The sequence below is a fragment of the Sciurus vulgaris genome, assembly GCF_902686455.1.
Source record: "Sciurus vulgaris genome assembly, chromosome: 7".
Lineage (NCBI taxonomy): Eukaryota > Metazoa > Chordata > Mammalia > Rodentia > Sciuridae > Sciurus > Sciurus vulgaris.
In genome coordinates, this window is record NC_136467.1 from 45,595,689 (window position 1) to 45,622,191 (window position 26,503).

General features: G+C 36.8%; 1 long non-coding RNA gene across 2 annotated transcripts in view; it reads right to left on the reverse strand.

Moving 5' to 3' along the window:
* Nucleotides 1-8,842: 8,842 nt before the first annotated feature.
* Nucleotides 8,843-26,503, reverse strand: part of LOC306666154 — a 107,292-nt gene continuing 89,631 nt past the window's right edge. For both annotated transcript variants that reach the window (XR_013765216.1, XR_013765217.1), the window contains one exon: nt 8,843-8,960. This is a non-coding gene — a long non-coding RNA (uncharacterized lncRNA). The remainder of the gene's footprint in view (nt 8,961-26,503) is intronic.

Genomic DNA, 26,503 nt, shown 5'->3' on the forward strand with positions numbered 1-26,503 from the left:
ACATCACTGACTTCAAATCTGCCCTACTCTGTCCTCACACCACTTGACTTGACATTAGTTTGGTATATCTAATATTCAATGCACAGGGTGAATATAACTTCTAGAACCTCAAGAGCAAGACCAACTGGCCACACTGATTTCCCAAACTGCAAAGTGTATCAGAGATAAAGAATATAAAAACTAAGGGGATAAACAGCCTGAGCGAAAATGGATTGGAAATCACAACCTGTCTCACTTTACCACTCTCTGCATCTATGTTACCTGCTATTCTCCTCATTCCTGATTTTCTAGCCAGGCAGGGGTGATTTACCCTCCCCAACACATGCATATCTGACTCAAGTGGCTTCATATATTGGTTCTCACAATTTTTCTACTTATTTCAGCTACACAAAGATTTCATTTTTGTTTTCATCGTAACATTACAAGAAAGAAGTAGCAAGAAAAATAAAAAAAACTAAAAATAAAAAATATTAAAACACAAAGCTTCAACAAAGATTGGCTTGTAAAGGTAAATCTAGAATAAACACAACCCAGTTTCTTTGACTTAGGTGTGGCATGCATTATAGACACCACTGAGTAAGCATCCTTTGCATACTTGACATCCTTTCAGGAACACTAGTCTTTATGATATTACGACAAAGTAGTTTCACACAGTATCACAGCTGGTGTGGTTTGGATCTAGAATGTCCCCTCAAAACTCATGTGCTAAAAGCATGGTCCAATGCAGCAAGGTTCAGAGGTGGGGCTTTTAGGCACTGAATGAATCATAAAGGCTCTGACCTTTTTAGTGGAGTAATCCATTGATGGTTGAATGGATTACTGGGAGGTGGGACCTTGTTGGAGGAAGCAGGTCACTGAAAGGGTGCCTTGGAAGAATTTATCTTGTCTCCAGCCTCCCTCCCTCCCTCCCTCCCTCTCTCATTCCTAGTTACCATGAGTTGAGCAGCTTTCTTCTGTAATGCCTTTCCACCATAATGTTTCTACCTTGGAGCCAACTGACCATGAATAGAAACTTCTGAAACTGTGAGTCAAAATAAACATTTTCTCCTCTAAATCATTCTTGTCAGTTATTTTGTTCTCAGCATCAAAAAGCTAACACACAGCTGAGAAAACACAAGTCACATAACAAAAGAGGGACTGATAGAAACTCAAGTCTCTAATGCCAAAATACATGCTCTTTTTGCTCCACTACTTATGAAAGAATGAACACACTGGACTTGAAGGAAGATGAACCTATCCCGGGACTGTAGTAGCCAACCAGGATATACTGGCTCATCTTCTCTTGCAGAACCGACATCTGCACTGTACCTTCCGCATCTCTGTGTTTTCCTCTCCTAGTACTCTGTAGCACTGCCGTCTCTTCAGTTCCTGGGGCCAGTTCTAGTGCCAAGCTGTTTAAACTCTGAACTTATACTAATCTCCTTTTCTCTTCTCATAGACCATCTGGATTTTAAGCATTATGGTTTCATAAAATCAAAATTGCATAACTATAATCTTATTTGCCACATAATGGTAAGGGTAGAGCTAATCTTACACAATGTGTTTTTTTTACATGCGAGGCCTCTCCTATACCATGATCTTTTAAAATAGTCTTATGGATGTTATTAGTTTTTTAAAATCCTCATATGTATTCACCCAACTAGATTGCAAGAGCTCTTTTGTCAAGGATTTGGATCATGTACATCAGTTATGTAGTGCTAGATGTATATAATTAGAGACATAATAAAATGTACTTTGGGAACTTAATCTGCATGTCAGTAAAATGTCAGTTCCCACAGTTTCATAGCAAAGAGTAACCTAACTCTCAATAAATATACCTGAAATTACTTGCAAAAGCATAGTGTTTTAGTTCTGTGGAAGAAAAAACTAGATAGCTACTGGATATAGTGCAATTAGAAAACAACAACTCGTCTACCATTCAGAACTCAGTGCCAAGTTTAGCACAGCTAAAATGCATGCTGTGACCACTCTCGAGAGAGAATAAAGGAAAATAAGTATGAGTCTACCTCCTCTTTATAAGGTTGAGAATTCAATCTCAGAAATAAAACAAAGTTTAACAATAGAAGATGGAGCGAAGAAAAGCTGGCACAGACAAGGGAAGGAAATACAGAGGAAAATTCCACCGAGACTCCTTAATGTGGCACAATTGACACAAGAAATGGGTGCTTTGAATGAGGCGAGGAAGGAAATTTACAGAAATGTTTGGGATTCAAGACACTGCAGTGCTTGAATTCATCATTTTGTTTTCAAAGACAATGCCAGATGAAAAGGAGTCTCAGCTATAGCTATGGAAATGCAAGGAAGCCTTCCCCTTTTGCTTATTGATGACCAATCAAAAAGACCGAAGAGAGATCAAGAAATGTGGATTTTGGCAGCACAATGTACAGAGTGATATATTGTGATGACAAGAAAATTGTGCACTTAGATGTCCAGGGAATGTATGCCTTATATCTCCCCAGTTCCTTATTCCCATTTGGGGCTTTCAATTACTTGAAAGTGAAAGGCAGTGCAGTATCTCATCATTTTCTACAGGAACTCACATAAAGGTCAAGCCAATACAACCCACATCAGCTGGAATGCTCAGAGACTATGCTTGATTACAAGACCTTAAATCCAAGTTTAACTTCGCTTCAGCTCAGGAAAGAGCTGTGAACATAGGGTCTCTTGACAGGTAAAAACTCACTCTTTGCAGGAATGCAAACAGTACAGAAGTGCAAACACAAATGCAACACACACACACACACACACACACACATTCTGGGACTGTCTAATAAAACCCAAGAACTATCTTATAGAAATACAGGAGAAAGCCTTAATAGCTATCATAGTAAATATAGGACACAAAAGAGGGAGAACAAATATACAATTAATAAAAGATTAAAATAATGTTGACCTTTGAACAACACAGGGTTAGGGGAACTGGCCAATCTCTTCAGTTAAAAGTATGCATACAACATTTTTGCCAATTATTTTAAGACCTTTATTAATAAATGCTTGTGGTTTGTTGACTTTCTTCAAAAAAATCAAGTTGTGAACTACTATTACAAATTAAAAATGAAGTTCTTAAAAGATCTCACCTTGGCCAGATATGAATGAAACAATTTAAAAACCTTTTAAGGTGTACTGAGGGAAAGAAAAACAGCCTTTAAAAAAATGTTTGTCATTACCGAAAAGAAACAACCCTTAGGCAAAATATAAAATCCTCATGTTGCATAGATAATGCAGATACTACTAGTAACTGCAGGCAAAAAGCAAGAACTTTCCGATCTTTAGCTCATTTCTTATTGCTAGAATTTTGTATCCATTTCTTCTTCTTAGATGGCTGGGAGATGGTAGAGGTGGTAAGATGGTATTGTCTCAGACTCACCCTGCTCAACCTTAGGAGCCAACCCACTCTTGACTTGAGGACCAGCTCCTTGCCATCTTATGGTGTGAGGCTTTCCAAGGCTCTGTATCAGTCACTGAAGTTGTAGTGGTACCAGTGCCAAGGTGTCTGCTGACCTCCTTGATTTTCCTTATTCTCTTCATTTCCTTCCTCCCTAGGCTGTACTTGGGAAGATGACCACTGCCAAATTGTGGTCGATAACCCTGATACATATGCTGCCACTGGTTTACCTTGTTCTCCCATCCTGGTTGTTAGCACCCTCCCTGCACAGGATGGTTGTAATACTGCCCAAAGGATGCCCTGGTGGGACAGGCATGGGACCTAGGTGATGGGACCCTTCACCTAGGGTGCAGCCAGCATTTTCTTGCATGACTTTCTGCTCTCTATCCGTCTTTCTCTTCCTCACTCTCACCATTCTGATAATTCTGCGAGCAATTGCACAGATAACCCATACAATGTGGGTCGTCTATAATAGGTACCATATGTTGCATATTTACTTCCTTGTACTGGAACACTTTTGTGACCTCTAACATGTGCTGCCTACACAGCTCTTCTCTCTCTCTCTCTCTCTCTCTCTCTCTCTCTCTCTCTCTCTCTCTCTCTCTCTCTCTCTCTCTCTCTCTCTCTCTCTCTCTCTCTCTCTCTCTCTCTCTCTCTCTCTCCTAACTTCTTAGATGGGTTTTTATTTTATTTTTTATTATTATTTTATTTTTTACAGACTGCATTTTGATTCATTGTACACAAATAGGGTACATCTTTTCATTTCTATGGTTGTGCACAATGTAGATTCATACCTTTCGTGTAATCATACATGTACATAGGGTAATGATTACAGTAGTCTGTCCATCTCCAACACTGACGATATTTCCTGGGGCAATACTTTGTGGCAGTCTAGTGAACATCTCCCCTGGTGTCATTCCTAATGATGAAACCATCCATATCAATCTCTTACACGGAACCATTTTACTGCTCCCAACGTGTTCTTTGTGATAACCTTCCTGTCTCCTCCTCCAGCAGGACCCGTCTTTCCCTGTGAGGCCATCTGGGCCACAGCGCCCAACGCCACCATCCATGGTGCTGGTCTTGTTATCCGCAGCACTGAGGGTTCCTGCAGAGATGGTAACTGTGGCAGGTGGTTGGGGATAAGGGCTCTTTCTGGGGCACGATGGTAACTGGAACAGTCATGACAAGGGAGCTGCTCACCCTCTCTGGGACCCGCTCTCTGTTCCTACTACCAATCTCCAAAATCTTAGCTACTAAAAGTCTGCTGCTGATCATAAGCCTTGCCTATAACATAAACAGCCAATTAACACATACTTTGTATGTTATTTATTACATACAGTGAAAAATACCATGAATCATAAGAAATGAATCTTTACTGTGATATGTCAATTACCCACTCACACTAAGATGAGGAGCCACCAAGGGCATTTATGGCATTTTAGGCAGACACACTCAGTGCCAGAGTTTACCAAATACCAAGAGGAAGTGATAAGGAAATTAATACAGTAGCATAGTATGATCTCTAGTTAACTTTATGCAGTTATGACTTAATTGAGCAATTTTACATTTGTTTACATTTCTCTTGAATGCAAATAATACTATGTTAGGGTCTGTGTTTGTGTTAAGTGTTGATAAATTTTAACATTTTATTATTGATTTGTGATGATAAATAATACATTATTACCTGCATACATTTCATACATTCAAAATACACCTAACTTTTTCTTAATTTTTTGATATTCATAGGCTTATTCAGCTTATTTATGAGTTTTTCAAGATACGACAAATCTCAAAAACATTAAAATAAAAAATCTACATATAAATGAAACTGCATAATTCAGACCCATGTTGTTCAAGGGTCAAATGTATATTTCAAATTCACCATAATATTCATTTTTCAACATATAAGACTGCCAAAGATATCTCCCCAGATGACTGACCTGAGATACTAGACATGGGATCAGGTAACTGCAAGGACAGTACGTTTTTATTTGGTGGTGGTTGTTTCCTGTTGGATATGAAAATATCTTACTTGAAAAAAAGCTTCTAAGAGACAAAATAGTATAAAGGGTGAAAAATAATAGCATGAAAAATTAAACAGTCTACTGCCAAATATGGCAGTGATTATTAAAAGTTTAAAATAAGGATATTTCAGCTCGTATCAACAATCTTTCTTATAAAAGATCAAGAATCTTATTTTAATAATGATCATTTGTTTATTGATTACCAGAATAGGAGGATTTTTATTAAAAATAAAAAGTACTGTCCACATTTTCCTTCTATAAATATTCAAATTTGTGGGCTTACATCTCTCCAAATGGTCTGCAAGAGCTCTTCACCAAAAAATACATTTTCTACACAGAAGGAGTGCACCATAAAAACTTGGTTTCTTTCAAATCACCTTGATCCATGTACCTGGATCATACTGGGCCTGACAAAGATTTGAGGCAAAACCCATATGCTTACTAAACTCATAATACTTATTTTATTAACATTAACCAACTTATACAACTAAGTAATCGATCAACAGAAATAAGTCCAAATGTATCATGTCAAAGCCTACACTTGTATAAAAATCATACTGCTTACTATCAAATAAAAATCATATAATAGTGTATCAAAATAATGAGAGAAAAATTAGAAAGTAATTGCCATTGTTATATACAAATCCATAGAGGGTATACACCACCTTTAACATGAGGAATATCTGTGTATTTCTAACCACTTGGATGTTCAGATGGAAAGGTAATATAAAAAGTAAATAAGTGGCCACTGGGACAGGTTACTTAGTGGTACAAGCAAAGTCAAACTGGAACTGATAAAAATGGCTAAAAATCAGTGCTTCAAAGAGGTTTCTATTCATGACATAAACTTAAAATGTTCTTGATAGGAAAGGTTATAAATAATCAAATTTAGTTGATTTTATGAAGACCCTAAATTGTAAGTATATGAAAAGGCAAATAAAAAGAATATTATGTAATATGCCAATTCTTATTTTAATTAAAACCCAAGAACAAATTGTTCCTCAATATGTTTAATAGATACTCTGACACATTATTACTGATTGGACTACATTCTATATATTATAGATACATTGATGGAAGAAGATAGTTTAACAAAATGAGTTCATGAGGAATTCACAACACCTCATGTACAACTTCTAAAAACTTAGAAGTTGGAAAAAGAAGTCAAAACTTATTAACTTTTTAAGTAATTAAAGGAATTTAAATTCAAATGAAAGAATTATAAAATAAATGATGCACAAAAACAAAATGTTGTAATAATGATTACATGTTGTTTGTCTAAAGAAAAATATTACATTTTTTTCAGAATCTTCAGTGTACTCTGAAATTATTTTTTTCTGATTTGGGATTTTAAAATAGCCATGCTCAGTCATCTGGATCCTGCTGTCACGTAATGTTCCATAAGTATATGTGTTCACAACCCAAGTAGCAAAAAGAAGCACAGTATGAGCTGAAGATCAGGGAGAACGTGAGTGAGCTAATGTAAAAGTTAGCATTTACACCAGGTGATGCCACAGCTCAAGATGAGAGAGCCTCGTTACACTGAATTGAACGAAACCTGCACCTTACTCCTTGATTCTACAAACACACAGTGATTTCAATAATGTATACCTTCTTCCTTCAGTCTCATTAAAATGAAGTATTTGTGTTTCTGTGTTTGATATTGCTATTATTTGCATTCAATTTTAAGTTTGGATTTTCTTTTTTTTTTTGTTAAGAAAAGATTTTATTTATTAAAATCTTTTTTTTATTTTTACAGATATATTTTGATTCATTGTACACAAATGGGGTACCACTTTTCATTTCTATGGTTGTACACAATGTAGATTCATTCCATTCATGTAATCATAAATATATATAGGGTAATACTGTCTGTTTCATTCTACTGTTTTTCCTCCTCACGCCCTCCCACCCCTTTTTCCTAAACACCATCCAAAGTTCCTTCATTCTTCTCTTCCTCCCATCACCCCCCTTGTTATATGTTGTCATGCACTTATCAGAGAAAACATTTGGTTTTTGGTTTTTTGGGCTTGGCCTATTTCACCTAGCATGATATTTTCCAACTTCATTCATTTACCAGCAAAGGCCATAATTTTCTTCTTCTTTATGGCTGAGTAATATTTCATTGTGTATATATAAAAACAGTTTCTTTATCCATTCATCTATTGAAGGGCATCTAGGTTGGTTCCACAGTATAGATATTGTGAATTAAGCTGCTACGAACATTGATGTGGCTGCATCACTGTCTTATACTGATTTTAAGTCCTTTGGGTATAGGCCAAAGAGTGGGATAGCTGGGTCAAATGGTGGTTCCATTCCAAGTTTTCTGAGGAATCTCCATACTGCTTTCCAGAGTGGCTGCACCAATTTGGAACTCCACCAGCAATGTATGAGTGTACCTTTTCCCCCACATCCACACCAACACTTATTGCTTATGTTCTTGATAACAGCCATTCTAATTGGAGTTAGATGAAATCTTAGGGTGGTTTTAATTTGCATTTCTCTAATTACTAGGGATGATGAGCACTTTTTCATATATTTGTTGTATTGTTTTATATTTACATAAAAGTTTAACCATAAAAAGTTTATTAGGTTTTATGTGTCTATACAAACAATAATAAACTAAATATAACTTAAGACAAAAATTATTCATCAATGGCAATTCATGAGAAAGTCTTCCTTAAAATAGAGTCAATTCATTTTTCAAGATTGAGAATCCTGACTTTAGGTCTTTACTTGTGACTTCAAAATGACCTAGGAAGAGTCACTATACAGTCATTGCGGGCACTAGAGTCAAGATAGAGTGTGCAGGTGCAGTTCTTCTGTGTTCTCATGTACATCTGACATGACTCACCCAATCACAGAGTGTTTTTAATCTTATTTGCTTTAGTATTGTGTGATCTCTGTGTGTATGCATGTTCATGAATTTATGCACATGTTAGTAAGGTTTTGCAGGACTAAACCATATAATAGATAAAGTATTTGTTCAGACTGTTACTGGTATATTAAAGACTGAAAGAATTTGAAGTCCAAAAGTAAGGTTAGTGTTTAATATTTTATAACTATTTTATTCACTTCTCTATACTTCATTTTTTATAAAGAATGGCCAATGCACGAGGAATGAATATTTCTGCCCATTTCCAGGGCAAGATATATTTTGAAAGAAAATGGGCCATCATAGTGTTTTTAAACAACTGCTTAAAACTTAGAGTCCTATGTCCAGGCAAAGTTAGCAAAATTGAAAAAAGAAAGATATTGAATTTGACTAATAGTCATGACAACATTGATCTACAGAAACATAGCATACTATGTCTAATTCTTAATTTGTTCATTGAATCAAATGCAGACATCTAGTGCAGTCCTGCAGGCTCTATTTTCATTTGTAAATATTTTTGCATATCACATACTATGATTTTACCTTCAAAATTTCCCATGACCCTGAAAATCCCTCGGTACTGTCTTCTCTCTTCAGGTCTCTCCAAGCTCCTCAGCCCTTCATCATTTGCTCAACTACAGCAGTGTCTTCTGGGGTTGTATTGTCTTCTTTACTTACTGAAGGGGATCTAATGAAACATATGACTAGACATGGTGTCTCCTTAATTAGATAGAAAACAAAACTGAAGATGAAAGAAAAAGATACAGTAAGGGGAGAAGGTACCCTGAAGTGTTAAACTCCAGTTATGCAACGCACAGCATGAACCAAAGGTCTACATCCTTCCTCCAACGTAAATCTGAGTGTCCCTTGGCAGGACATCCAACCTCATTTGAGTAAGTGAAAAAAATGGGAATTTGACTGTTTCACCTCCAAGAACCAAAGCCTATTGGATCTATTGATTCTAACAATAAGTGAAATAAAAGGGATCAATTAAGGCTATATGAAATTTTTACTGTGATTGCTTCTGTTTTTTGAGCTTTATGCCAACATTCATTTGTAAACTATTTTTAATTTTAAAAAGTAATACCTGCACCAAGAAAAAAATTAAAACCATAAAAAAGGCCTCCTTTATAGACTATAGAGTTAGTTATCCTCTACAAATACTAGGTTTCAGTGTACTTTCACACATTTTTGAAGCTTTAATAAAAATAAATTTAAAATATTGTATATAAGATCCTGAAACTTATTTTTTCCACTCTTCTATGCTAGTACACAAAGATTTAACTCATTCTTTCCAACATTAGTTCTCCAAAATTTAACTCATTCTAATAATTCTTACACAGTAACTCAATTTTATGCAGCCACAAATAGCCTGAGTATTGGGTTGGGGCCGTAGCTCCGTGGTAGAGCACTTGCCAAGCATATGTGAGGCACTGGGTTCAATCCTCAGCACCACATAAAAATAAATAAATAAATAATTGTCTAAAAAATTCTGAGTAGTACCCCATTGTATTAATGAAATATGTCATTACTCTTCTGATTTATTTTTACCTTCAGCACAAATCAGGAAAATTTCCACCGAGGTTCCACAGTGAAACACAAAAGAACATAAAAGTAGCAACCACTAACAAATGATATTGAATATTGAGTATTTTTCCAGTACTTTGTGCCTAAAACCCCAACCCCAAAATCACAAGGTTTTTATATTACTCCTGTATCTTTAGTTGTATAGATTTTTCTCAAATATATAATATTTTTATAAGTCCTCAAAGGAGCAAAAATATTTCAGTACTTTGAAAAAAATTAAAGTGTTTGCTAAATGCTAATAAATCTAAGTTACTATGAAAAATATTCCCAAGGGTTATAGGAATGTTGGAAAGAAAAATTATGTAATTGAAGTTTTACTAAATAAAATTCAATAATGGAACTGGAGATCTTTCTGCTAAGGGAAATAAGGCAGGCATAGAAAGACAAATACCACACCATCTCACTCATGAGGAATCTTAAAATGTTGATCTTACAGGAATTGAGAACAGAGTGGTGGTTCCCAGAGGCTGGGGAGAGTGGAGGCAGTGGGAGAACACTGTTCAATGAGTAGTAAGTTATAGTTAAAAGGAAAAGGTTCTGGAGTGCTGTTGCATAGTACAGTAACTATAGACAACAGAAATGCACTGCGCATTTCAAAAAGTTAGAAGAAAGAATTTTTAAAGTTTTCATTAGAAAGAAGTAGAAAGTGTTTTAAGGGGATACATATGTTTAACCTGATTTAAACATTGCACAATGCACGCATCAAAACATAAGTTTACCCCATTAATATGTACAAATTTAATATTTTTGTCTATCAGTTTAAATTAAATTTAATTTAGAAAAAGAACAAGTAGATAAAGAAATGAAATTCAAAACCCTAATGAGATTTGGTTGTTATTTATTCCTTCAGTCAGATTTGTATGTGCATTTAACAAAAGGTGCTCGTTGGACATTGGTTCTAATATAGTACATGTCTCAGGTCATACAGTGCTGAGTCTCTGCAGTGGATTCAGGCCTACATATAACTTGTAAGAAGTACGTGCATATAAAATTATCCTGTATGTCTAAAAAAATTAAAACCTAAGGCAAGAATTCATGAAAATTTGAAATGGTTGTGAAGTCCCTTTCATAGCAAATTAAATTGTACTCCTAAAATAATCTGGAATTGATCAGGATTTATAATGCACCTGTGCAATGCACTTTTACACATCTCATTTAATTTAATTTGTCAAAAGATATATACAGGGGTTGTTGTTATTGCTATGCATGTTTTGCTATATTTGTTATTGTTATTATTATTCAATGATTGCCTTAGTGTCTGGTACATAGAAAGTAGTCTATAACTATATATCAAAAAAACATGAATATACACATGCATTTCCATTTTGCAAATGAAGAAACAGGCTGAATATGATTAAACCAAGGAAATATTAGCAATTGTACATTTAAAAAATTAATAGGACCCTATCTCTTATCCATAGTAATTTTCAGAGAATACTGTACTTTCCATAACATTCACCCTCTTCATAATGTTCACACTCATTTACAATGTTATACTCCTTTCTGCTACTTTTAACATGGTTCATGTTCTCAAGAACACTCAGCAAACACATTAAGTCATCCAAAATTTCAAGAAATTTACGAGTATTTGCCACAGACTCGAAGATGGCACTAAGTAAGGTTGAAAAAATTCCACAAATAAACATGAAAAAGCTACAAGGAAGTCTAAATAAATTTTCAAGGATTTGCTATCTTGATGTCTGCATATAAAAACAATCAAAGAAAACTCTGTGAACTACATCAACAAAATAAATTATGGAAGATGTTCTATTTCTATGAATGTTAAGTTTAGAAAATAATAAGGGTAAGACATATAGGAAATTAGAAATGGTATTTTAATCATTTAGATTTATATCCCCAATGTAAGCAATGATTAACTGAAATCATTAATAGTCAGGATTGATTGAATCAAGAAATAAAAATAAATAGCATAATGATCTTACAATATGTACAATCAGAAAAATGAGAGATTACACTCCATATGATCTATCAAAATGTATAAATGCATTCTACTGTCATGTACAAATGAGAACAAATAAAAAAATTTCAAAAGTAAAAGAAAGCTTTAATCAAATATGATTACAGAATTCTAAATTAATCTTGAAAGAGAAATTTGTTTTTGTTTTGAGAGATGTTATTGATATTGGTCATCATGAAATATAAAGGTAGCATGACATAGTAATGGTTGAAATAATTATTCAACATATATTTTGCTGTAATGTATTATACTTTGATTACTTGTACAACACAGCAATGTAGGTATTATCATTCCCAGATCAAAAAATGAGATAACCAAGTTGAACTATAATCATGAAAGCATGATTCTAGTGCAAGCCCTTTCAGTTATGAGCTCTGTGGCCCTAGGGAAATCACAACCTCTCTGAGCCTCAGTAACTTCACCCATAATATAGAGATGATATTTGCCCTGCTGACCCTTCACAGTTGTTTTGGGATGGCAATTAGATAGCATATAAAACCTCCATGAACTGAAAAGTGCCTCACAAATAAAGGAGTTTTTATTACAGTTGCAAAAGTCATGCTGATAGAGCTAACATGAACAGCAGCAGAGTGCGTCAGAGCTCAGCCTCTGGTTCACGCTAAATGTGCATCTTGGCAATGTCATTGATTGTCTGTATAAGCAAAGGAGAACTGCTTGTCCTCTTTATACCTCAATTTCCGTGTTGGTAAAACAGGGATAATGATAGTGCCTATTGCACGGAATTGCTGTATTGAATGAGGTAACAGGTAAATAAATCTTAGAACATGCTGGCTGTTACAGTTTAGATAAGAGGTGTCCCCCAAAAGGTCATGTATGAAACAATGCAGGAACATTCAGAGATGATTGACAGCCTTAACCCAATCAGTGTATTAGTGAATTAAACCCCCTGATAGGGATTAACTGAGTGGTAACTAAAGGCAGATAGGCTGTGGCTGGAGGAGGTGAGTCATCTGAGCATGTTTTGGAGGTATATATTTTGTATCTGGGGAGTGGAGTCTCTCTCTCTCTTCCTGATCATCATGTGAGCTGCTTCCCTTTCCACACTCTTCTGTGGAGATGTTCTGACTCACCTCAAGCCTCCGTTGTCTATGAATTGACACCTCTCAAACCCTGAGCTCCCAGATAAACTTGTCCTCCTCTAATTGTTCTTGTCAAGTATTTTGGTCACAGCAGGGAAAAAGCTGACTAAAACCCTGACATATTATCTTTGTTCTATACAAAGAACTAGATTCTGTACATCACCAAGTTTCACAAATGACTAATTAATTTGTGTATTTAATTCTGTTCATATCGACAAGCATTTATTAAAAATCAACACTTTGAAAAATACTACGCTTGACTCAAGGAGATACAAAGATGAATAAGATAGAATCTCTGCACTGTGAGGGCACAGAGCCTGCTGAGAGAAATAACGTGTAACTAATAATAAAAGACAGGGTATGATATACGGAGTCTCAGAAATTCCTACTATATTTCAGACATAAAACCAATATTTTCTTGTGTTCATTTATTTGAGACTACCGAGTTCCTTAGTCTATAATAACTGAAGGACAACATATATGAAAGTACTTTCAAAATTGATGAGCACAGCAAAACTTCATATTTATATTTTGGATCCTGTGTTTCTATATGAAATTAAGATGTAGGTTCGGTATTGAGAGTTGTGGTCACCAGGCTGTCCTCTGGCAATTAATGTAGCTGACCCATGGACTTGGGATTGTTTTTTTCCCACACTGCAGATAGATATGTACTGATCCTTTCATGCTTTCTTATTACTATTGCTACATATATTAAAGACAGGTCTATATGCTTGGAAATCATTCTTTAAGCATGGAACCAATCAAAGGTAAAAGACACGTAAAGAGATTGAACCTGAAACCTCATTTCTCTAGGTTGCTACTATGTAATCTGTTGAATTCAGGATACCCAGACACCACCCTGAGAAGGTTGCTCTTTTTCAGGTTGCTTTTTTTTGGCTCCTTTTCATTTTCCTGTGCAAGGTCAATAAGTATTTGCTCTAGATCCATGAAGCTCAGATGGTATACTAAGCTCTTCATCAAAAATTCAATTAAATCATCCGTGGTACCACTTCAATACCATTCCATTTACGCAGTAAAGCTCTTTATTATCTTTGTTGGAATATTTCATCGGTAGCTTCTACTTGGAACAAAATTTAAGCAGCTTGCCTAGACTTTTGCAATAACTTCTTAATTGGTCTCAGTCCTACAGTCTCTCAGCTTCAAATCCCTTCTGGAAAAATTCTTATAGTGCTCATCAGTTGTCAAAGTACTTCCATTATGTTATCATTCAGTTACCCAGGGTCTGGAGGCAGGTTCAAATAAATGAAAGCAAGAAAATATTTATTCATACCTGAAATGCAGTAGAAATTTCTCTCTGATCTTCCCATATATCACACTCTGACTTTATCATTACTCATGTGTTCATTTCTCTTGGGAGACTATGAGTCTTGAGAGTGCAGAAATTCTATCCTATTCATCTTTGCATTCTCTTAATCTGCATATTACAGCATGCAGGTATATTACTACACAGATCAGCAGTTTTCAGTGCTTCCTGATTACTAGTTTACTAAAAAATATTCTAACTATACCTTGCCTCCCACCTACTTAAATTCCAGTCTTATCTCCTAATATTCTCCCACATATAGCCTATGCTCAATTGGATCCCAATCCAGAGAGAAAGAAACAATTTGGTTTTATCTCCCTTTTACATTACTAAGTTATGCGTAAAGTCAGGTCCAAAAGTTATTTACCTTTTATATATACATATATATATATGGCATATAACACTGTCCATGGACTTAGAATTATTTTTACCATGGTACAAATGAATATGTGCTGATCATTTCATGCTCTCTAATTATTATTGTTGCCCAAATTAAATGTTTCTATGCTTGGGAGTCAGACATAAAGTATGGAACCAAACAAAGATAAAAGACATTTTAAAGACATGTAGAGAGATTAAGCACGAAGCTTCATTTTATGTGTGTGTTTGTCTGTACACATATATATATGCACACATATACATATGTATAAATATGGCCAATTCTGGAATAAGTAAACTGTCTCCTATTCCCCAAGGTCATTCTGCAATATCCTACATGCAAGTATTTATTATTATCAAACTAGAATAGTAAGTTTCTTCTCAGATCATTTATTCTCAATGTTCATCTTAAATAATATCTCTTACATGAAGCTTTGCTTGATTTATTGCTTTTATAAGCATTTCCATGACATTTTGCTTATAGCTCTCTTTTAATGCTTACTAGTCTACCTTATTTGAGCATTTGTATTTCTTTTATCCCACTAAAAGTATAACCAATTTAAAAGTGGAACTGTCTAAACCATTTTGAAATATTCTCTGATCTACTAAGTCTAATGCTATAAATAGATAGATAGATAGATAGATAGATAGATAGATAGATAGATAGATAGTCCTTTTTTTAAAAAATCAGACATTACACTATCCTATACTATGTAGTTCCCAGGACTGTTCCTATAATTTCAAAATTGGAGTTAATTAGTAAGTGCCTTTACATAGTTAACATACCATGTTAAGATTTTTACCTGTCAAAAGATATTGGTCAGCACACAATCTAACCATAGAAAGCCTACTTGGTTCTACTAGGTCACAGAAAGTTGGAAGTTTCTAATTATGAGCACAGAAGTGTATAGCTTTTACATAATAACTTAGTTATATGCAGTGTTATTGCTCTAAACAGAGAAGTAATGGTAATAGGCAGGGTGAAATGAACTCTGCCAAAATCATACAAAACAGTACCCTTGGGCACTTTCGTTGTATGAGGAGGGGCACTCATGATCCCATGCACGAGGCCCAGAAATATTGTTGCTGGACCACCCTATTCAGTGGTGCTATAATGCCTGAGGAAAAAGATAGCTTACTTAATCAAGGTTGATTCTGACACAGATTTCTCATTCATAGTCATAAGAAAGATGGACCTTGAAGCTGAAGGGTGGCTGTCAACACACCTCTATGCCAGCTCCTAATATAATAAACCCACCTCCCTGATGCTCTAATTTCCTTATCACACCAAGTTGTCATATACCTGTAGACCTACAACCTATAGACAACCAGAAAATAGCACTGATGCTTTGAGGTATGACGGAAGCATGCAATAAAAATTTACAAACCTACATCAAAGGAATTAATTTTAAAAAGTTGATAAGCATTTCTATAACCTCCACAAATAAAAATGAAATCTACCTATCTTTATATTATTATAACAATTTTCCAGTTATTCCCCTTCTCCCTCTTTGCCACCAATCCTGCAAAGTACCAAGAGCCTTTAGAATCAGTAGAAATGGATCTTTGAATCCTCTTTCCCATAAGACGTATGTGTCTGCTTAGGAATTTTTAACATCAAATGACTTGTGAAATTTCAAATTATGTTTTAAAAACATGCTACATATATATGTTTATAAACAGAGACAAAGGTTTCTAATGTTTGGAAAAGAGGACAGCATAACAAAAGAGAGGACCTATATGTGATAAGCTGCAATCCACATCTAGTTCAAAACTCATTGTGACTGCAGGAGTTGGATCTGGAGAAATGTACTGGTCCAGATCATGCCAATTAAAGTTTTCTAGGAATTCATGGGGAAAAAAACAATGCCATTTCTATATACTCCTACCTCCCTTCTATTCTAAATATGTTAATTTTTATTTTTGAATACAACTGAAACATTTATAATATTAATCTACATCAGATGTTTCTTAAAAACTATAGCAGTGTCAGGTGTGATGGCCTTTGCCTATAATCCCAGCAGCTCGGTAGGGTGAGGCAGGAGTATCACAAATTAAAGCCAGCCTCAGCAATTTAGCAAGGACCTAAGCAACTTAGCAAGACCCTGTCTCTAAAATAAAATATAACAAAGGACGGGGATGTGGCTCAGTGGTTATGCACCCCTGCGTTCAATCCCAGTGCCAAAAACAAAACAAAACAAAAAAATCTATAGCAGATAATTGATCAATTTCAGGCCTAAATTTGGTGCTGTATTCAACCCTTTGCAGAAACAGCACCTCCCCTGGCTCCTCCAAAAATATTTCCTTAAACTAAAGAATGCACACTTAAACCTTTTCCAAAAAAAGCAGAGTAAACAAACTCAGAAGATCTCATAGTCAAGGAGTAAGGATGATTTAATGATTTAGGTGATTCAATAAAAAGTAAGACCACTTGTTCTGCCTACTTCTGTCCCATTAAAGCAACCTTGGTCAAATCATTAAATTTAATGCTTAATTCTACTTCTGCAGAGATTATATTTGCTACACAGATTATAATCAGAGTACATAAATAAATATTAAAAGCAGTTTGTAAGTTGTAAGGAGTTATATAAGTGAAAAAAAATTCACCCCTGCAACCTACAGTTCTCATCTGTCATTTTTCCTTTGACTTTTTGTTTCAGCTCTAAAATAATCATAAATAATGATAAAGTTAATTTTTCCCTTCTTTATCTTCTGAAAGCATCCTTTTGGGTGCTTCATTTCTGAAGTATTTAAAAATGAGTTGCAAATAAGCATTATTCTTTTCCTTTTTTTAACATAAAATTTGCTTCCTTTAAGCATTTGCTTTATATTCTGAATTGTGAAATCATTTCAATTTGGACTCTAATCTACACAAGGAAACCTACATAACTGCCTTTATCCCTAACTCCAAGATATGACCTAGAAGAGTGTCATTGTTTTTTTCCTCGGTGAACTCTATACACCACACATATGTAACTGAGACTAGTGTTATGATTTAAATATGAGGTCTTCCCCAATAGCTCATGTGTGAGGCAATGCATGAATGTTTAGAGGTGAAACTAATGGGTTATGAAAGTCTTCACCTAATCAATGCATTAATCCACTTGAATGGATTAATTGGGTGGTAAAATAGCTAGGTAGGTTTTGGTTGGAGGAGGTGGGTCACTTGGGTATGCCTTGTGAGCAAGAGCTAGCTAGCTCACTTGCGCTCACGCTCTCTCTCTCTCTCTCTCTCTCTCTCTCTCTCTCTCTCTCTCTCTCTCTCTCTTTCCTCTTCTCTCCTTCCTGGTGGCCACAGCCTAAGCTGTTTTCCTTTGCCACACTCTTCCACTGTGATGTTCTGCCTCACCTTACACCCAAAACAATGAAGTCAGCCATCTATGAATTGAAACTTTCAAAACTGTTACCTCCAAAATAAATTTTTCCTCCTCTACAATTGTTCTTGTCAGGTCTTTTGGTTACAGCATGAAAAAGTTGGCTAAAAGAGTAAGTTTGAGGAGACTGATATAATCAAGTTGTACTTTATTTGCACATGTTTATAACTATTTGGAGAGTGATATAACATCATAACAATAAAACCCAAGATGGATTCACAAGTCTACCACTGATTATGTGATCTTGAGCAGGATACCTATCTCTCAAATTTTGTATTTCTAATCTGTATGATTGGGGAATAATATTTTTCAAATAATCATAATGTTTTGTAGGACGATATTTGTGAAAATACATTATTAGCTATAACGCAGTCTATACATAGAAAGTATTGTTGCTTTTGTAACAATGAAAATTGTTGATATTATTTAAATATCAATAACTTTTTTGAGGCTGCATGTCTATGTACAGGAGTCCTGACTTCAAAATGTGTCCCTGAACTCTAGGGACAACACTAGAACCAGCACTTCAAACTGAGGCCGAAGTCACAAACTGAGGATCAAATACCAGAATGAGTATCAGGAACGCAGTCTGAAGTTAGATAGTCGAATCCAAACAGGTCAAAATGAGGAAGGCAGAACCAAGGTTCACAATCAATTACTTTTGAAACTAAGGATAATGAGATTTTTATTGAAGGTGATGGCGGCTAAAGTGAACAGAAAGAAACAAAGGTAGAAGAATTCCTTAAACTAGAAATCCTGGAGTTTATGCTAGCAGTTTATGAGACCCTGCTGCTGGCTTGGCATCCTGGGAATATTATAAAGGGAAAGGCATGCTGAGAACACCAGACCCCGGAATCAAAGACTGTTCAAGTTATTGACTTAGCTAACTTAGGTTATCCAAACTTAATTGGGAAGTTGAGATGGAGAAATGTTTCACAATTTTAATAGATTTTTAAACTATTAATTGGCAGGAAAGTAAACTAACTATAAATACTTTAAAATTTTACTTTATAAACCTACCTAAATAAACTGATAACGGATTTTGGATTATTTATTAACTGCTCATTTGACCCGTATTTTCATCATTATTGTCCTTGTCTATTTGGGATACTGTAACAAAAGTACCATAAACTTGGTGTTTAAATAACAAATGTTCATTCCTCACAGTTCTGGAAGCTGTGAAGTCCAGGATCAAGAGACTGGTAAATTTGGTATCTAGAGAAGACCTGTTTCCTAGTTTGTTCATGGCATCTTTTTGCTGTGTCCTCCAGTTTTGGAAGAAGTGAGAGAGTACCCTGTGTCTCTCAAAAGGACACTAATCCATTCTAAGGCTTCCATCCCTATAGCCTAAATACCTCCCAAAAGTCTGACCAAAAGCATGGGGGTTAGGATTTCACCATATGAATCCAGGGAGGGACATAAGCATTCAATCCACGATAACTTATTTATTTATTTTTATATTTAAATAATAAACAATTGAATTATTTATAAAATACATATTGAACACAAATCAGATTTTTAATTTGTATTTTTTAATTGTCCTTATTTTTTAGAATGTGAATGAATCAAAGAAAAATGGCAATAAAGCAGCCATCAAGTTATGCCTGCAAACCATCTATCTTGCGCAAGTAGTAAAAGAAATGCTCTCTCTCTTCTTTAAATCAGTCTGAGTTAGCTTTCATGTTATTGTACCTCAATAACTTAATGGAGGGGGAAATCCTAAGGTCATGGAGACATCACTGGTGTCCTGATGCTTTTCTCTTTCAACTCCCATAGACTCTTTATGTGACAATTTCTATGATAGAATATAATGAATTACATAATTCCTTTTTCCACTGAAGATTATAAATTCATCAAGTAGGGATTCCATATCCTATTCTTCTCGTATATCTTTATCTTGGGTATATTAAGTGTTAAAACCTGTCTCCCAATTTCTAATTCATACACAGAAGAAGGTAAATGCTCATTTGCAAAAAGGATAAGAGTTATTTATCTTCTGTTTATTTTTGTCCACAATATACCAAATCTCCTCTGATGATTTCATGTTTGTCAAACAACTTGACAACACATAAAAGTTGCAGTTTTTTGTGGTTCCTTCTGAATCTGCATCCTTAGACAGGGCATCCAAGAAATGTGACAGTACCCCGGCAGCCCAGCCAGAAATCTCTGACAGGTGCTGCCCTACTCCCACCCAGCCAGAGACCCTAAAAAGAAATGAGTACCTGAAGTGCATGAAGTGTCCGGGAAGCTCTAGGGTGCCGGGGCAGGAGGACCCCCAGGAACCACAGCTGACTAATGCTGATGGGAAGCAGACCTCTAAGGTCAGGAAATCTCAACTTCAAACGTCAAAAGAAAATAGTAGAAAACCTCTTATTAAGAGTAAGGTGGTAAAAGGTAGTCAAACTCAATGAAATGAAGTTAACCCAAATACTATCTCTGAATTTAAAAAATTCAACATCAAATTTTTTTACCAGAGTCAGAGGGCTTTTTTTTTTTTTTTTTCCATTATTGCCTAACCCACAGAGAGAGACAAAAAATTGTTTGTGATTTATTAATGAGGGGACAGGGACACAGGAAAAGCACAGAAAGAAACCATACATAGTCATGGTGTGCTTGCTCACCCGCACAGAGCTATTCGTTTTGGTGGCTGCTTTCTCCTCTTTGCTGTCAAAAAAGATTTAAATGTCTAAAGAGCACATCCTAAACATTCTTGCTTTATATCATGCCTGAATTTCTGAAGTGTAAACAAAACATATCATCCATCTTCCCCACACTCCCAGGGGATAAGAAATATCTTTGATAAGATGGTAGCCTGACAAACTATAATACGTAATGGAAAAATAGCTGTGAATGCCTACTATGTGCCTCTTCCCACACCCCCACAGACACAGTTACTTTGAAAACACTCTCATCATCTTCAAGGATTTCACTCTATTGTGAATGACTCTGCTTGGAATAAAGGGCTCACAGTCTGCAAACTTTCCCCCACTTCAACCCTATCTACTCCCAAACACATAATACTTAAAATCACAAATCAAAACAAATGAGTTAATTTTAAATAATATTTATAATGGATCAATCTTTAAAGTAAAATTCTCTTTTTCACTGGAGACTTGGTAAAGAGGAAACCATCGCCCTGGCTCATCATGGTTTCTTTCTGTATCTGTTAATCTAGTAGTATCTTTCCAGTACTCTCTGAGGGAGATCTTAATTAGCAGACATGTTCACTGGATTAAATGTTATTGATGTTCAAGGAAGATCTGGTCAATATTTTCCCAAAGAACACTCTACAGGTATTTTCACATGAATGAATGAACACAAGCCCAGTGGAATCTTTAAAAATGAAACTTAACATACTCCACCAGAAGAATCTGAAGTGCATTAAGTAAGGTCAGCTACAGGCAGGCCTGTTGACGCTCTTCTTAGTGGCACTGAGGAAAATTAACCACCCTGACCATCCAGATTGGGTTTAAAACTTAAAGAATGCTTCTTTTGAAGGCTAATCCTTCAATGTGCCCTTCTAGATCCATAGCATAGCAAAGCAGCTCGCCTGTGAACAGAGTTGCCCCTGATGCCATAGACAGAGAGACAGACAAATGTCTACTTCAGGAAGACAACGTAGAATTTCTTTTTTTATTGTTGTTGGACTAGTACATACTTTCAAAAAGTCACTATGAAAAGGGGAGAAAGTCCTATTGGGGAGATTACAGAAAACAAAGCTAGTATTTATGAAGGCTCAATATTTAAAGACCTTTACTCAGATGCGGTGCTTAATTATTTAAACTCAATATTCAGTAAATTCAGAAGTTCTGATCAAATTTTAGAACAAAGAAGAAGAAGAAGGAGGAGGAGGAAGGGGTGGAGGAGGAGAAAGGGAAGGGGAAGGAGGAGAGAAAGAAGGGGAAGGAAAAGGAAAGGAACAAAGGAAAGAAGGAGGAGGAGGAAGAGCAGGAGGAGCAGAAGCAGGATAAAAAGAAGAGGAGGAAGGAGAAAGAGGAGAAGAAGAGAGGGAAGATAAAAATCAGAATATCCAGTTTTTTTCCCAATATTTCAGAGTGATAATGATATAAAGACAAAATAATTCATTCTTAATATTTTATTTATCAATAACCCTGACTTCCTATTTTGTGGAAGAGGTATTGAATATTGAGCATCTGTGTCATGCCCCTTTTTCTCTTAGAGTTTATGAGGTAATACAGCATTTATTCTTGAAAAACTGCAGGCTATTCTAACTGCTGATACAAAAAAATAATTCTCCAAGATAAATGCAAAACGAAACAACAACAACAAAAACTTACCCTTCTTCTAAAGCTACAGAAAAAATCATTTGTCAGGCATTACAAAACAAAAGTGCCACCAGTTGATCCTTTAGCTCATGTAGGCTAACAGAAAGTATCGGTATTATTTATTGGGTTGATTCACATAGCAAGGTGGTGCTCCATCTGCAGAATAGCAGGGAAATCAGAGGATGCATAGCATATATATGCAAGTGTGTATGTATTTCCAGCTAGAAATCAGCATATTTATAAACTATGTTGCAATCTCTCATTGCACCTACACCAATTCACACATAGTCAAAAATATGCCTAAAATTGTTCAGTCTATCCTCTCCAACCCCTGCGAAGCATATCTTTTATACTGTAAATGCATTTAAATGAAGGTCTGTACCACTTTCAGACAAGCAGTTGTGGTCAGATCAGCACACTCTGATTTGAAATTCTCTTGTTTGTTTTGAACAATGAAGGTCTTCCTGCCATTTATCTTCCTGCACAGAACATGCAGTCCTTTTATTTTAACAATCACCAACTTAAACTAAATTCTATATTCCTGCCTTACAAGTATTAATACTAACCAAGAAGGAATATAACAACTAGAACTTTAAAGACCTTTGCTATCCTATGAAACTTTGAAAAACCTGTAATTCTAACAAAATTAATCTCATTTGGCCAGCACGGAATTGGTGGCAAGCATTTCTTCTCTCACGTGAAGAGGATAAAATGAAATGATTAACAAATTTTTGTTTAAACATAAGCATTGAGAGTATTGTTTTATGGAAGAACTTAGATTTCATGGAAAGTTATTAGATAAAGATGATCACTGTTCCTGCTACATCAATTTTTACAAAAGAATACATTACATTAAAAATTATAGTTTTGAAGATACTGTAGAGTTGATGAAGCAAAAAGGACTAGATAGGCTAAAATTTCAGTGAAAGAAAACCACTCATCTGCCATTTTATTCCCTGAAGATATTTGCCAAGAGTAGCATAAGCAAAGATTTAAGCTTTACATCAGGATTCTTCCAGGGAAAAGAGAAAGCAGCTAAGCTTTGAAGGATGTTATTTTTACAGCTTTATTTTGGTAAAATTGCTGAAATGGTCAAAACTATGCAAAAATATAGAGAATCTGATGGCCATAAATTACCTAAAAGAAAAACAGTACAATGCTCCAGCCCAGAGGGCTTCATTGGTGAATCCTACTGTTGAAAAATAATAATAAAAATGGAAGTAAATTTATAGCAACTCTTTCAGAGAAGGCAAATAACACTTTCTAATCTGTTTTATGAAGACAGCATAATTCTAATACCAAAACTTGAAAACAGCATTATAAGAAAGAATTACAGGCTTACCATGTCTTCTGAACATCAATGCAAAAATCCTCAGCAAAATGCTAACAAATAGAATCCAATGATATATAAAAAACATAATTTATTATGACAGAATACATTATGACTGGTGGTTTATTCCAGGAATATAATGTGAGTATACAATTTAAAAATCCATCAATATAATTCACTACATTAACACAATAAATGAAAAACTCATATAACCTTTTAAACAGACTCAAAACAAGGATTTGATAAAAAAATTCAAGAACTTTCATAACAAAAATATTTTAGTAAACTATAAAAATTAATTTGATAGAATATTTACATAAAGTTATAAGTTTAAAGTGTACTTTTGGAACTGAGCACAGTGTCACACATCTGTAATCCTACCAACTCAGGAGGCTGAGACAGGACGATCACTAGTTGAGGCTAACCTCAGCAGTTTAGCAAGACGCTGTCACAAAATAAAGCTTCAAAGCACTTCTGGGTTCAATTCCTGGCATCAAAATAAATAACTAAACATTAAATGGTGACATATTCAACACCTATTCCCTGAGTTCAGGACCAAGAAAACCTGTCACTACAGTGGAATGATCAGACATAACTTTCCTATGTTCATATATGAATGCATGATGAGTAACTCCACACTATGTACAACCACAAGAATGGGAAGTTATAATTGCGATTTCAAGATGGCGGCCTAGAGGGTGGCTATTTTTATGTTGCTCTAGGACTCAGGATTCAAAAGAGGAGATATTGAGACACTTGGGACCAACTCAAAGCAGCCGGGTGACTCTCACCCGTTGGGAAGGTGTCCCGGATGGGACGGTGGTCCCGGAACGCAGGAAACTTTGTGAAGTAGAGCTGCCGGCGAGACACCCCTCCCCGCGCTGGAGCAGTGAACGTGGACAACTGGGAGCGCCGAAAAGGAGGCCGCTCGGCACAGCGCTGGGACTCAGAGCAACCACTGGGGCTCCTGCGGCTGCCCAGGGGAGGAGTGGCGAGGAGAGCTGTGTGGACTCAGGACACCGGGGCCTGCCCTGAGGAGGAGGAGGAGGAACGTGGAACCTTGGATTCAGAGTGACTGCACCAGAGCTACAGGCGGTTGCCAGAGGAGAAGCCGCGCGGCGAGCTGTTTGGACTCAGAATGACTGCTTCTGAACACCAGGGCCTGCTCTGAGGACGAGGAGGAGGAAGAGGAGCGCGGCCGCTTGGATTCAGAGTGACTACACCAGAGCTACAAGCGGTTGCCAGAGGAGGGGCTGCGTGGCGAGCTGTTTGGACTCAGACCACTTCTGAACGCTGGGGCCTGCCCGGAGGAGTAGGAGGAGGAGGAGGAGGAGCGCGGCGGGTCGTTTGGACTCACAGTGACTGCATTAGCGCTCAAGGCGGCTGCTCAGAGGAGAAGGCGAGTGGTGAGTTGTTTGGACATAAAGTGACAGCTCCTGAACACAGGGGGGCTGCCTGGAGGAGAAGCGTGGTGGGTCGCTTGGTCTTGAGTGGCCGCACCAGAGTTCCGGGCGGTTGCCCAGAGGACCCGTGAAGCGGGTCACGTGGATTCAGAGCCACTCAGAGCGACCGCTCCTGAACACCCCGGGGGTTATCTAGAGAAGGAGGAGGAACAGGGAGGGTCACTTCGCCTCGGAGTGATTGATTGCCCAGGGCTACGGGTGGTTGGCGGGAGGAAGCACGCAGTGAGTTTCTTGGACTCCTAGTGACCGCACCGGAATACTGGGCAGCTGTCTGGAGGAAGAGGCGTGTGGCGGGTCTCTGGGACTCAAAGCGATTGTACGGGGCCCCAGGTGGCTGCTCAGAGGAGGGGCCACATAGCCAGGCGATTAGGTGCAGAGCAGGGTCCCAGGATCTAGGAGGCTTCTTGATGGGAGAGCCGCACAGAGACTGGCTTAGGGCGGAGCGAAGGTTCCAGGCCTGCTGGCAGATTCTCTGAGGAGGGGCAGCCTAAGGAGATTCATCTGCGAAGGGTGAGGCTCCAAGGCCCAGGAGGTAGGGCCGGGCCACTGGGAACTTTGCAGAGGAAGGCAGCCCAGCCCAGGTGGTAGCTGTAAATTGAGGGGAACCTCTAGGAGGGAACTGACCAGCGAGACCTCCCCACCAGGTGAGTCTTCCCTGCCGGTTGAGGTTTCCCCACAAGGACGGTAAAACCAGAGACTCAGGCCCAAACAGGCCTTGCCTCAGCCCGCAGCCTAGGTCCCCTTTGGATGACCATTGGTCAACAAGTGGAGGCACCTCTGCCCACTAGCAGGGATTATACTCCACCTGAAGGCCACCACTCCTAGAGAGGCAGCTTCCTTGTGGAGCTCCACATTATCAACTTCCTCCAAGACTTCAGCCTACTGAAGGCTAAGGGGGGATATATATAGAAATCTTCAGGGACATTGTAAGTCAATAGAGGAAATCTGCAATATCTCAGCGGTCCACTGATACCTGAACAATATGAGAAAACAAGGAAAGAAAATGCTGCAAACAAATCTACATGTTACATCAATAAAAACCAATGACAGCATGGCAGAAGAAATGACAGAAAAGGAGTTCAGAATGGACATAATTAAAATGATCAGAAAAGCAAACGATGAGATGAAAGAGCAAATGCACGCACTGAATGATGAGATGAAAGAGCAAATGCAAGCATTGAATGATCGCACCAATCGACAGTTAAAAGACCAAATACAGGAATCAAAAGATCATTTCAATAAAGAGTTAGAGATATTGAAAAAAAAACAAACAGAAATTCTTGACATGAAGGAAACAATAAACCAAATTAAGAACTCCACAGAAAGCATATCCAATAGGATAGAACACCTGGAAGACAGAACCTCAGACATTGAAGACAAAATATTTAACCTTGAA